The sequence below is a fragment of the Scyliorhinus torazame genome, chromosome 12, assembly GCF_047496885.1.
Source record: "Scyliorhinus torazame isolate Kashiwa2021f chromosome 12, sScyTor2.1, whole genome shotgun sequence".
Taxonomy (NCBI): Eukaryota; Metazoa; Chordata; class Chondrichthyes; order Carcharhiniformes; family Scyliorhinidae; genus Scyliorhinus; species Scyliorhinus torazame.
In genome coordinates, this window is record NC_092718.1 from 121,948,970 (window position 1) to 121,963,473 (window position 14,504).

The following is a 14,504-nucleotide window of genomic DNA, read 5'->3' on the forward strand; positions in this document are numbered from 1 at the left end:
CAGCTCGCAAAAACGCAGCCGCTGCTGCTACTAAATCGCGTGCCCACGAAAAGTATGGGCCCTAATTCATCAGAAATATTAACGAACCCAGCGGCGGCACATGCACAATGGTTAGCACTGGTACTGCGGCGACGAGGACATGGGTTCGAATCCCGGCATTGCGTCACTGTCCGTGTGGACTTTGCACATTCTGCCCGTGTCTGCGTGGGATTTTCCCGCATAACCTGAACATGAGCAGGTCAAGTGGATTGGCCACGTAAAATTGCCCCTTAATTGCCCCTTAATTGAAAACAAGTAAAATAATATAATTGTGTACACTAAAATTAAGAAAAATGAAGTATTACTGAATCAGAGTGACGCCATGACACAAACAACGAAGCAAACGATAGTTTACGTAACCTCATGAGAGACAACATGAAGACAAGACATAATATTGCAGCTGGTTTTGATGGGCTCTATGAAACTGCAGTTAATGTGTTCGTTCCAACGGTTATTGCTGTTCTACCAACAGTTAGGGTCTTTGAGTTCATTCAATCTATGATCGTTATGCAGCATGTGGCTGGATTCGCTGTGTCCATTGCAGCTGCGATCATTAAGTTATTTGCGGCTATGGTCCGTGTGCTATTTTAATGTTGCGTTGTTATGATAGATACGCCTACGTTCGATGTGCCATTCATGGATGAGACCGTTACGCGAGTAGCATGTATATTCGGTCTGCTAGTTGGAGCGATGTTTACTGTATTCTTTCGAGAAGTGTTCGTTATGTTATTTGCAACTGGGTACGGCGTGCTTTTAGAGCTGGGTCTTTGTTTAGGTCTAGATAGGATGGTATTCTTTTGAATCTGGCGCAGTTGTGTATGTTGAAGCTGGGATCGACGTAATTGCAGCAACCGGAAACAATGTGATTTTTGCAGCAGGAGATGGTGAGCGAGTAGCAGCTGGATCCGATTTGTTATGTGCAGCTCTCGTTGACGTGTCGTTTTCAGCTGGAGTCTAAGCAGTATTTGCAGCTTCAGTCTATTTTCAGCTGATGTCGGTAGACTCGTGAAATGTTACCTGTTGTGCAAGTTGATGCTGCCGCCGGATTGTAATTCGCAGCTAGAGGCGATACGTTAGCTGTCGCTGGAGACGTTGTGTTAGTTGCAACTGGAGTCGCTGCGCTCCATGCAGCGACAGATGTTGTGCTCGATGGACCCTGCAGTCGGCGTGTTTATTGCTGGCCGTATCTACACATGGTGTGGGGTTGACCTCTGAAAGGTCACATAGACAAGATGTGATTCATGAAGGTAATCAACTCTGATCATAATTTGTTTTCCATCTCCAGGCATAAGATTGGTTTTCAATTACTTTCGCTAATGGTCAATGGCGATAGTATTTTAAAAAGCATGCACATTTTTTTCCCAATGATCAGTATCTTCTATAAATTGGACGATTCAGTAATTTCAATTGAAAAATGTTAGTCTGCTTCCGGGTTCTCAAACTTAAATCTCTTTCTTTTTGCCGTTCTGTAAAATTAGTAATCCGCTCCGTGAGAAAACTCATATTTGCATTGCATATTCTAATTTACATGATGTGAAGAGGTACAGTTTGAGGAATATATTATTGTTGTGATTCGAAATGCAAAATTGAGGCCCTGAGGAAATGCCTGAATTCAAAGCTAATATGAAGACACTGGGAGCGAGGAGCATGGATTTACATAATCAATCAAAAATGTGCATTTTTTCTTCTTCCCGGAAATATTAATCCATCGCATTTCGTGATTGACGACTGTTTGTTTTACACTGTGAACATTTCAGTTTCTTACAGATACAATACAATGAAAAAAGGCCGTAATAGTTAAAACAATACCACAATAGACGGAACAAGCAGGAAAAATGTTATCTTGCAGAGCGGACATGTATGCACACATCAGGTTATTAAATATTTTCTTAGTTATTGTGAATATAAACTTACATTTATTTCTTTAGATAAACAGATGCGTTGTTAGACTTTTGCAATCACCCCGGACATATCATCTCCGAAACCATGTTTAACATGCAATTATATTCCACGTTATGTTTGAGAGGAACCTGCTTCAGTAATAGGCATCAATATTACTTTTGAAAGTAAATTAGATATGTTTGTATGAATAAAGAGCTTGCTTTGGAGATATCAGCAAACAGAATAACATTGAAATAACAGGGAGCACATTAAGAATAAAATCAAAATGTTCAGAAAGTAATCTTACTCTTGCGAATGAAGTCGGAGTGATAACGATCCATCCTTGGCTTCGTCGGGAATTTTCGGATGGCATTAGATAGTACTGAAATACTTAAATGTTAAAATGCATAACCATATGTTGAAGACTGTGAGTTTTAGAAACCAACAACTTGCTATAAAGTGAGCACACATATCACGAAAACGATTTACTAAGAAATTAAACAAAAACAAAGAAACACATTTCATATATTTTCATTGAATTTCCAGTGCAGAAGGAGGCTATTCTGCCCATCGAGTCTGCACCGTCTCTTGGAAAGAGCACCCTATCCAAGCCTACACCTCCACCCTATCTCCATAACCCAGTAACCCCACCCAACACTAAGGGCATATTTGGACACTGAGGGCAATTCAGCATGGCCAATCCACCTAACCCGCACATCATTGGATTGTGGGAGGAAAACGGATCAGCCGGAGGAAACCCACGGACAAACGGTTAGAACGTGCAGACTCCGCATAGACAGTGACCCAAGACGGGAATCGAACATGAAATACCAGCATCACATCACTCTCTGTGGTAATTAATTCGAAAGATTCACTTCATGTAAAGTTATAGTTGTTCCTCTTTACACAGCCTTACGAAACAAGAAAAAGTCTCACACCGCAGTCTGTCCAAGAAGTGTCACTGTTTGTCTTCACCATCGAATATTACCGTGTGGTTCCAGAAATCCAGGTCATCAAAGAGACTAAGCTGTGAAAAAAATGTATGCAATTAATATCAGCAGATGCTGGTGTAACATCAATGACTGAAAGCCGCAAATTAATTAGAACTAATAATCTACCTGAAAAGGCAGCTATACATGCAATGTCAGAAATAACGGGAGCACATTATTACATTCGAAATTTCGCTCTATTCTGGGAATGCCTCAGTTGTTAGTAAGATTACGTCTGCAAGATCACCAATCAACTAAAGTTGGAGCGAGCAATTCCACATTCATTAACCCGAAATAATTTTCCGGGACGTTTGCAGAATCTGAGTGAGTGAGGCCTTAAGAATTAACTTAGAATGGCGTAGCGTGGTCAGACATACAAATTAGACCGTATTTCCTCCAAAGTAAACCCTCTGTGACAAATTTAATAGGCTGCTTTGAGGTAAACAACAAGGGGCTTGCTAACGAACGTAATAGAAGCACTGGACGAAATTTCAAAAGACATTTGATACGGTATCATTCAAATTATTATTGAAGAAGAAAATGGCAGTTTAATGTGTTTGAATACACGAATAGGGGTAGATTATGGGCCCATGGACCAGGCAGCAAAATTAAATTGAGCTTTTGCAAGTTCTTAATCCTTAATAAATGTAATATTTCAAAGATCAATTATGGAATCTCAGAAATTGAGCTCTAATTAAACAGACAAATGTACCCTGACATTTGTTTTCATCGTGGAAAGATGTAAACCGGTGCGAAATCGAAATGAACACAGGGTGTGAGGAGGCCATACAGCCCTTTCAAAGGAATTTAAGCATGGTCATGGTATTTTGCATTAAGTTCGAAGATGTCATCTTTTGTGGCAACGTATGTTTTGCTGTGGCTGTGGCGTCACACGTAAGGCAGACCAGGTAAGGACAATTTATTTCCTTCCCTAAATAACATTAGTGAACAAGATAGTTTTTCATGACAATCAACAGTGGTTTGATGGTGAACATTAGACCTTTTTGAATTGCATATGTCTATTGAATTCAAACTTCACCATCGTCACTGGAGGAATTTGAACCTGGTACCCAGTGCATCATTCTGGGTCTCTGATTTATTCGACGAATAACAATACTACTGCACCACCACCTCCCACCGCACAAGAAAAACGAAGAGTCCTACCCGGTAAAGCACATAATTAGAAAGGTCATGTTCGTATACATTCTATGTTTACTGACCGAAACACATGAGGAACTACTTTGCCAGTTTTATTGTTCATTTTTTCGAGAGGCCTATAAGAAGGTGTGCATATTTAGCTTTCATATACTTGCGCTGGAGGCGGGAATCTTTCCCATATTTGTAGCGTTTTATCTGTTTCATACAGTTGGGCGACAAGGTGGCACAGTGGTTAGCAATGCTGCCTCACCTGGACCTGGGTCCAATACCGGCTTAGTTCAGTGTCTGTGTGGAGTTTACTCCCGGTGCTCCAGTTTCCTCCCACAGTCCAAAGATGTCCGCGATAGGTAAATTGGCCATGCTAAATTGCCCCTTAGTGTCCAGGGATGTGCAGGTTAGGTGATGGAACTAGAGCAGTAGGACGAAGTGAGTGGATATGGGGACAGTGATCATTCGAAGGGTAGGTGCAGACTATGTGGGCCGAAAGGCCTCCTTCTGTATCCTAGTAGATCTTTGGATTTGGAGATTCTGCGATGGGATGTGGCGGGAGGGGACTAGTGGTGCTGAGGCAAAATTAATCAGGCACATATAAAGAGAAACTTACCGTTGCCTGGTCTGTTTGTTTCACTCTCTGGACTTGACTGCGTCTTGGTGGCATTTGAGAGGGACTGTGTCCCATCCACTGTTTTAATGCTGGCCCTCTAATGCCGAAATTAATCGCAAGGGCTTGAGAGCATTATCACCCCTGCTCATTCAGATTTGCTTTGACAATGCCATGTTCGTTCAGTGATCTTTTAGAGGTGGTAAATTGCTGACGCCTGTTTATTAGTTTATTGACGCTGAAAGGAACATTAAATCTCTGTTACTGACGTTGTTGGGAGATATCATATGGGCAATGAATAATTTGTAATCAATCATTTTGACAACATAATCTGTGTAATGCATGACGTCTTCATCATTACTAATGTGCTTTTAATCACGAAACCCTGCCACCTTGCATTTTAATGGTTTGTCTCGTGGGGAAGCTGTAAAATGTATGTGCAGAAATAGCGGAAACACAATTTATTAAATTCCAAATCTTGCTGTACTCTTGTAAAATCACAGTTGTTTGGAGTATCGCTGATATCAGGTGTCCACTCAACGATCATTTCAGAGCACAAATATGTAACTAGCAATTTATAAATCCAGTGCAAACCGTCGGGGAACTCTAATAATTTATTTTGAAACCGACCTGAAAATGAACTTAAACTATCTTAGCATGGTCAGAGGTACAGACAAAGCCAGGGTTCATCAATGAGAGAGGTGATCTATTTGAACAAAACGATATATTGAAATGGTTTCAGCGAAGGAATAAAGGCATGGTTCCCCATGACTGATGGATACATAACATACGGCCAGATACGTAGGAAACAGTGGGTGGAATTATCCATTTACCGACGCCAAACGCGAAACAGGCGCCACTTTGGTGGCATATCGCGATTCTCCGTCACCTCAACATCTGCGTCCATGCCTTCTGGAACGAACGTACAGGAAACGCCGTTATCATGTCATTAGAAGGCCAGATCGAGCATTCTCCGAGGGCTCCGCGATTCTCCTCCTCCGTTGGGCCGAGTTCCTGACCGCCCAGTTCATTTGTGGTTTCAAAAATCGTGAAACCGGCGTGTTGGCTACTGAGGGGGAGAGAGGGGAGCATTATTGGCCAGGCTTTGGAGAACAACAAGGTATATCATGGAATTCATCTGACCCAAAACATACTTGATTTGGTTATGGCGAGCACAAGGGCCCATTTTTTAGGTGTGATGCAACAGATATCTAAAGTATTTTTAAACAAGACAATGTTTATTCTATGAATCCAGCTAATATTTTATAAACACACAATACACACCTTATCAACTTTCAACACTGATAGGGCACCACGGTGGCGCAGTGGATAAGCCCTGCAGGTTCACGGCGCCGCGGTCCCAGGTACTATCAAACTGGGGGTCATTGTCAGTGTGGAGTTTGTGCATTCATATAATTTACATTACAGAAAGAGGCCATTCGGCCCATCGAGTCTGCACCGGCTCTTAGAAAGTGCAGCCTACCAAATCCCCATAACCCATTAACCCCACCCAACACTAAGGGCAATTTTGGACTCGAAGGACAATTTAGCATGGCCAATCCTCCTAACCTGCACATCTTTGGACTGTGGGAGGAAACCGGAGCACCCGGAGGAAACCCACGCACACACGGGAAGAACGTGCAGACTCCGCACAGCCAGTGACCCAAGCCGGGAATCGAACCTGGGACCCTGGAGCAGTGAAGCAATTATGCTAATCACTATGCTACCGTGCTGCCCTCCCCGGTTTTCCGTGAATTTCGCCCCCCAAACCCAAATATGTGCAGGCTAGGTGGATTGGTCATGCTGAATTGCCCCTTAATTGTAAAAAATGAATTGGGTACTCTGAATTGACAAAAAGAATCTATCAACACTCATACCCCCTAAGGTAGAGTACTCTGTAAGTAACCCTCAGTAACTTCCCTAACAACATCCATAAGTTAAAAACCGTTTTAACAAAGACAGTGGGTTTGCATTCCTTCCATAAACAGGGGTTACTTTGAAATCATCTAATGATCTGGAGACATTCTTTAGCATGCAGAGGGAGAGACCAAAATACACCTCCGTGGTTTGAATGCAGCTCCCCAACTGAAAATAATACTAACAGTCAGAGCCCAAAACAGCTTCCAGCTCAAAACGAAAGTAAAAAGCAGAGTCAGAGCCCAGCTACACCCACGCAATGACATAACTGCAAGCACTTGAGAAGACAAACATTTCTTAAAGTGACATTCCCATGACACCTCCCCCAAGAAAAAAAAATGAACAATCAACTTTAAGATGGTTTCATTTTCACCTTTTTACTTTCTGCTAAACAACATTACAGTAAATACATTTTTTTGTTTAACAAAACAAAACACGCAAATATGTATAAAATCATCGCCCATTTTGTTCTTCTTTTTCACCGAACCTGATTCTCTTCATCACATTTGTGACAAAGCATCGGCTATCATGGTTTTTCCTCCTGCCACACGTAATATCATTAAATGAAATGGCGGTAACAATAAACTCCACCAAAACGGTCTTATTCCGGAATCGGTCGAAAGCAGTCAATGTATTATGATCCGTATATATAATTGTTTCAGACGAACTGCTGGTAATATCAATTTGAAATTGTTGCAGCGCCAGCACCAAGCTCAAAGTCTCCTTCTCAATCATTTAATACTTTTTCTGGTGCTTTGTTAATTCCTTCGAAAAATAACCAATAGGCGGCTCTGGTCCTTTGTCGTCTTCTTGTAAAAGCAACGCACCTCCGTCCACACCACTCGCATCAAGAGTCATTTTTAATTGTTTTGTATAATTTGACAGGGCCAACACAGGAGCAGTGGTTAACACAGCCTTGAGGCCGTCAAATACTTGCTGACACTCCGCTGTCCACTGAAATTTGCTGCGCTTCTTCTTCTATTAAAAAAAAACAGTTAGAGCACCCAATTATTATTTTTTTCCAATTAAGGGACAATCTAGCATGGCCAATCCACCTAACCTGCACATCTTTTGGCTGTGGGGTAAAACTCACGCAGACATGGGGAGAATGCGCAAAGTCCACACGGTCAGTGACCCAAGGCCGAGATTCGATTCCGGGTCCTCAGTGCCGCAGTCCCAATGATATTCACTGCACCACATGCCGCACTTCTTTAGAAAGTCCGTCAATGGAGCGTTCACACTGCTCATATACGGCACAAATTTCCGGTAAAATCCATTGATGCCAAGATTTTGCATTCTTCCCCTTCATGTTGAGGGTGTTGGAAACTGCCCAATGACTTTTCTTTTCACGTCCCGTGGGACCATTCGATCCTGTCCGATTGTATGGCCAAGGATCGTGACTACGGCTTTTCCAAACTCACTTTTAGCTATGTTGACCATCAAACCCGCCTCCTGAAGTCGATCGAATCACTCCATCAGATGCTTAAAATGTTCTTTCTCTGTCTGACAAAAAAACTATCAGATAGTCGATGTAGACCGCACAATTGGGTAATCCTGAAAGGATTTTGTTAATTACCCGTTGAAATGTGGCTGGGGTGTTATTCATTCCAAATGGCATAATTTTGAATCGGTATACACCATCTGGAGTCAGAAAAGCTGAAATCTCCTTCGCCATTTCGGATAAATGTACCTGCCAGTAACCTTTAAGTAATTCCAGGTTGGAAATGAAAGCTGATTGCCCCACCTACTCAAATCAATCCTCCAAACGTGGGACAGGATAAGAGTCCGTTCTTGTAACTGCATTAACCTTTCTATCGTTCACACGCAACCGTTGGGTAACGTCTGGTTTCGGGACCATCATTATGGGAGAGCTCCATTGGCTGTAACCCACTTCAATTATTTTATTTTTAAGCATACTTTCAATTTCCTTGATAACATGTGCCAATTTTAATGATTTTAATCTATATGGATGTTGTTTAATTGGAACAGCGTTACCCACTTCTACATCATGTATAGCAATTTTTGTACTTCCCAATTAATCTCCACAAATTTACCCATGTGATATCAATAACTCTTTCAGGTCAGTTCGTTTTTCCTCTGGAAGCTCACTCGACAACGTATCCCAATTTTTAAGAACATCCTCATTTTCCAGTTTAATTTGAGGGATGTCAAAATCAAAGTCATCTGGATACGGTTCTTCACTTGGAGTTAGAATCATTAAAACCTCTTTGCACCCATTCCCTTCTAGAGTATCCTTTATGCATATTCATATGACATACTTGGTGAGTTTTCCTTCTATCTGGCATTCTTACCACATAATTCATCTCTCTTAATTTCCTTTTAATTTGATAATGTCCCCCAAACCTTGCTTTTAAAGGTTCACCTACCACTGGTGACAATACTAAAACTTTACCTCCAGTGCCAAAACTACGAACTTTTGCTTTCTTGTCCGCTACCCGTTTCATCATGTTGTGCAACGTTTAAATGCTGTTTCGCCAATTCCACTGCTCTTTTTAATCGTTCCCGAAATATTCACACGAAATCCAACAGTGTAAGTCCCGACTGCTCACTCACCAATTTTTCATTTATCAACTTTAGTGGTCCTCTTAACTCATGACCAAATACAATTTTTTTTCAAAAGGACTGGATTTGATTGACTCATTAGTTGCATCCCAAATTGCAAACGCTCTGAATGGAATTCCTATATCCGAATCTTCTGGATGAATATTGACAATACGCACTGGACATTGTCTTTAATGTCTGATGCCACATTTCTAACGCTCCCTGCGATTCTGGATGGTACGCAGTTGATTTAAATTGTTTTATTTCCAAACTGTCCATAACGTCTTCTGAATAACACTCGAGGTAAAATTTGATCCGTGATCTGATTGTATTTCTGTGGCTAGTCCATATCTAATAATGAATTTGAGAAACTTCTCACAATCTTTCTAGATGTAATTTTGCTTCCTGGAATGGCCTCTAGAAACCTTGTAGACAGATCCATTATAGTCAAAAGATATTGATTCCCACTTTTCGTTTTCGGAAGGGGTCTTACGCAATCAATTAAGGCCCTTGTAATAGGTCCCTCAAATCTCAATGACTTGTAAGGGCGCTGGTTTTATCACTGTTTAAGGGTTCCCTATCACGTGGCATGTGTGGCATGATCGGCAAAATTTAACTACAGCTTTATGTAGTTCAGGCCAATAAAAATGATTTTGTAATTTAAATGAGTTTTCCTGATTCCAAATGATCTCCCACTGATTCCTCGTGTGCAATTCGCAAAACCTCCGTTCTGTACCCGACCGGCAATACTACTTGATGAACTTCGGCCCACTTTTCATCCGCCTCCATAAGTAAAAGTCTCCAGTTTGTCATCAAGACATCATTTTTACGGTAATAACATTCTTGTATACACTCAGATTCCTCTTCATTGTATGCTTTCTGATAAATCCGTTTTACTTCTCTATCTTTCCGTTGTAACTCTGCCAATTTTCCTGAACTAAAAATATCCGCCTCATCCTCCACCTGTTCCGGCTCATTACCATACAGTCTGATCAAAAATTGTTTCTGATAAAGGAACCTGAACTTTATCTTCACTCTTTGATTTCTCCCTTTGTCTCAACCATTCATTTTGCGACCTTGTTATTACATAATCCGGCAACAACCCGGGATATTCGTCATTCAAAAATTCAGTTGCCTGATTCTGCCTTGGATTTTCAACTACCGTAGGCATCACTCCCACCTGCGATTCAGTTGTATCATTACACAAGGAAAACTGTATTCCTGGACAAGATAGTTTCTCTATTACGCCTGCTACCACTTCACCACTCTTCATTTGACATTCCAACCTTACCTTATATATTGGAATACTACTCTTCTCAACCTGATTTCCACATATTACCACGTTTTCTGGCAATACCCCTCCAAAACTATATAACTCCTCACCTCTTACCATCACAGAATGAATAGCTCCCGCATCTCTTAAACTTGTGACTGTTTCAACTACTCCTCCTGGTATATCTGATTAAACTTTACACACACAAGTAAATTCTTCAAAGTGCGCTGGCACCTTCTTATCAATCCCCTCTTGACTAGGCGGTACAATGTTTTGCACCACCTTCGCTTCACTTGGGCTTTTCTTTCCCACTTTAACAAACCCCACTGACGTGTTTATCACATCAGCCTTACCAGTGCATTTCGTCGACCATCAACACTGTGACTTTACATGGCCTAGTTTGCTACAGTGAAAACATTTGAAACTTTTCATTTCTCTTCCACCCTCCTGGATTTCATTTTTAATCTTAGGTACACTCTCCATATTATCTCCAACATAACTCCTTTACGTCTACTACTTGAGTATATCTCTTTTCCCCAGTCTCTATTCCTCACCGGCTGAAACTGATGTGGGAAACCAAACTTTGATTCATGAACTAATTCATAACTATGTGCCATTTATGCTTCTAACCTCGCAGTTTTAACCCTCTGCTCTTCCACATGAGTGCTCACTGCATCAGGAATAGAATTTGTAAACTCCTCTAAAAATATAATTTCTATGAGAGCTACCTACGTTTGGTCTATTTTCAAAGCCCTTATCTACTTATCTAAATTACTCTGTTTGATCCTTTCAATCTCCATGTATGTTTGACAAAGTTATTTCCATAAATGTCTGAACCTTTGACTATAGCCTTCAGGCACTAGTTCATAAGCACCAAAGAGCGATTTTCTCACCTCCTCATATGTGCAAGAAAGCTCCTCTGATGCTGATGCAAACACTTCACTTGTCCTACCTACCTGCTTTCTTTGAAGCTGTAATACCCACATGTCCTTGGCAATTTCATTTGTTTAGGTAGCTTGGCAAATGAAATGAAAAAGGCTTCTCCCTCCTTCTCATCAACCCTTGGCAATGCTTGAACATATTTAAATCGATCCCCACCAAGTCTTCGACAATGACGCTCTTTCTGTTCATCCTCATCACTCTCCTCAAACTGTACGCTTCCCTTTACGTCCGCCAAGTTTAACTGACTGTCATCTTTCCTGACTATTTTCTGAAGTTCAAACACTCTCTTTGTCCCTTTCCTCTCCCTCTTTTTCTTTTGCCTCTCTATCCCTTTCTCTCTCTTTTTATTTCTCCTCTCAATCTCTTTTTCACTCTTGTAGGGGCTGGTTTAGCACACAGGGCTAAATCGCTGGCTTTTAAAGCAGACCAAGGCAGGCCAGCAGCACAGTTCAATTGCTGTACCAGCCTCCCCGAACAAGCGCTGGAATGCGGCAACTGTGGCTTTCACAGTAACTTGATTTGAAGCCCACTTGTGACAATACGCGATTTTCAGTTAATTTCATTGTTCTGCGAGGGATTTTATTACTTTTCGCCTCATTTCGTATTCAGTTTCATGTTGAAGTTGTTTAATCTGTATCTGAATTTGTCGCCATTTGTAATGAGTCAGACCGCACCTCAGGCAATTTTAAATGCTAAGCTACTGCCGTAAGTACTATTCTTTTCGTATGCTGACAGGTAACGTTAGCTGCAGTGTTTTTGCCAAATCTAAAATTATTTTTTGGGCTCTGCTCGTAAGGTACCTTCTCCACCACCAAAAACCTCCCCACCTCTGAAAGAGCCATTGTCCACAACACACTCCTTACTTAAACTGGAATACCACGTCTGAAAAACGAACTCATATATGCTCACCCCTCACTGCCTTTAAGTTCACAAAGCCAACCACATCACGAAAAATAGACTTTTATCCCTAACGAGCCCCCAATTTATTGTGTAAGAGTGATTAGAGCACCAACATATACCATGGAGTTTCATCTGACCACAACTTCCAATAGATTTTGGGTATAGGAAGCACAACTGCGCACTTTACAAGTGTGACGCAACAGAGACCGAAAGTATTTTTAAACAAAACCATGTGTATTCTATGAATCCACAAAATATTTTATAAACACACAGTCGACATCTCATCATCTACAAACACTGATACCACGCCTCCCCCTCCCTCCAGTGGCACAGTGCTCTCTTGCTAACACTCAGTATCTTTCCTGACAACATCCATCAGTCAAAGAGAGCATGTTTGCATTCCTCACAGAGTCAGGTATTACTTTGAAATCATCAAGTGATCTGGAGATATTCTTTTGCGTGCAGAAATAGAGAACAAAATGCTTGGTTTCAATGCAGCTCTCCAATTGAAAACGAAACGACACCTCAGGACCAAAAACAGCTTCCAGCTCAAAACGAAAGTAAAAAGCAGAGAAAGAGCCCAGCTCCACCCAAATACAGAAAATACGGAAGCATGGGATTCCCGGAGATTTTGCAATTTGGATCAGAAATTGGCTAGCTGGAAGAAGACAAGAGTGGTGGTTGATTGGAAGTGTTCAGACTGGAGTCCAGTTACTAGTGGTGTACCACAATGATCTGTTCTGGGGCCACTGCTGTTTGTCATTTTTACAAATGACCTGGAGGAGGGCGTAGAAGGATGGGTGAGTAAATTTGCAGATGACACTAAAGTCGGTGGAGTTGTGGACAGTGCGGAAGGATGTTACAAGTTACAGAGGGACATAGATAAGTTGCAGCGCTGGGCTGAGAGGGGGCAAATGGAGTTTAATGCAGAAAACTGTGAGGTGATTCATTTTGGAAGGAATAACAGGAAGACAGAGTACTGGGCAAGACTGGGCAAGATTCTTGGCAGTGTGGATGGGCAGAGAGATCTCGGTGTCCATGTACATAGATCCCTGAAAGTTGACACTCAGGTTGAAAGGGTTGTTAAGAAGGCGTACGGTGTGTTAGCTTTTATTGGTAGAGGGATTGTGTTTCGGAGCCATGAGGTCATGTTGCAGCTGTACAAAACTCTGGTGCGGCCGCATTTGGAGTATTGCGTGCAATTCTGGTCGCCGCATTATAGGAAGGATGTGGAAGCATTGAAAGGGTACAGAGGAGATTTACCAGAATGTTGCCTGGTATGGAGGGAAGATCTTCTGAGGAAAGGCTGAGGGACTTGAAGCTGTTTTCGTTAGAGAGAAGAAGGTTAAGAGGTGACTTAATTGAGGCATACAAGATGATCAGAGGATTGGATAGGGTGGGCAGTGCGAGCCTTTCCCCTCGGATGGTGATGTCTAGCACGAGGGGACATAGCTTTAAATTGAGGGGAGATAGATATAAGACAGATGTGAGAGGTAGGTTCTTTACTCAGAGAGTAGTAAGGGCGTGGACTGCCCTTCCTGCAACAATTGTGGACTCACCAACACTAAGGGTATTCAAGTGGTCATAGGGTAGACATATGGGCGATAAGGGAATAGTGTAGATGGGCTTTAGATTGGTTTCAAAGGCCGGCGCAACATCGAGGGCCGAAGGGGCTGTACTGCGCTGTAATGTTCTATGTTCTAACACTGACATCACTGCAACCACTTGAGAAGGTTAGCATTTCTTAAAGTGACATTCCCAGGACAGTAGATAGGGCAGAGAGGAGGGACTGCGGGCCGAACAATGGCCGGACACTGGCTGGAGTGGTTGGAGAGATCGAGAGAGTGTGTGGGTGGGGGGGGGGGGGGGGGTGGAGGGAGGGGTGGGGGGAGCTTACATCGCTTCCTGCGCTGGAGTAGTTGGAGAGATTGAGAAAGGGTGTGGTGGGGGGAGCTTACATCTCTTCCTGCATCGTAAAAGTAATGACACTGTAAAATACATAATTGATTGTAACGTTCTCGATGCGCCTGAAGAAAAGCATTTTCATTGAGTTAATTTATTTTCAAATTTAAACCTGGCGTATGTGTATCGTCGACAGCGTAGGCAATTTGAGGGTTAAGTGACTAGTCGATCAGCCTTCGGAATTCATCTTGCAGAGGAACAAAGGCCTCTTGACTGAACGCGCTCTGATATTACTGTACGTTGCCGCCAATGTGTTCGCACTTTTAACTAACAGATCACT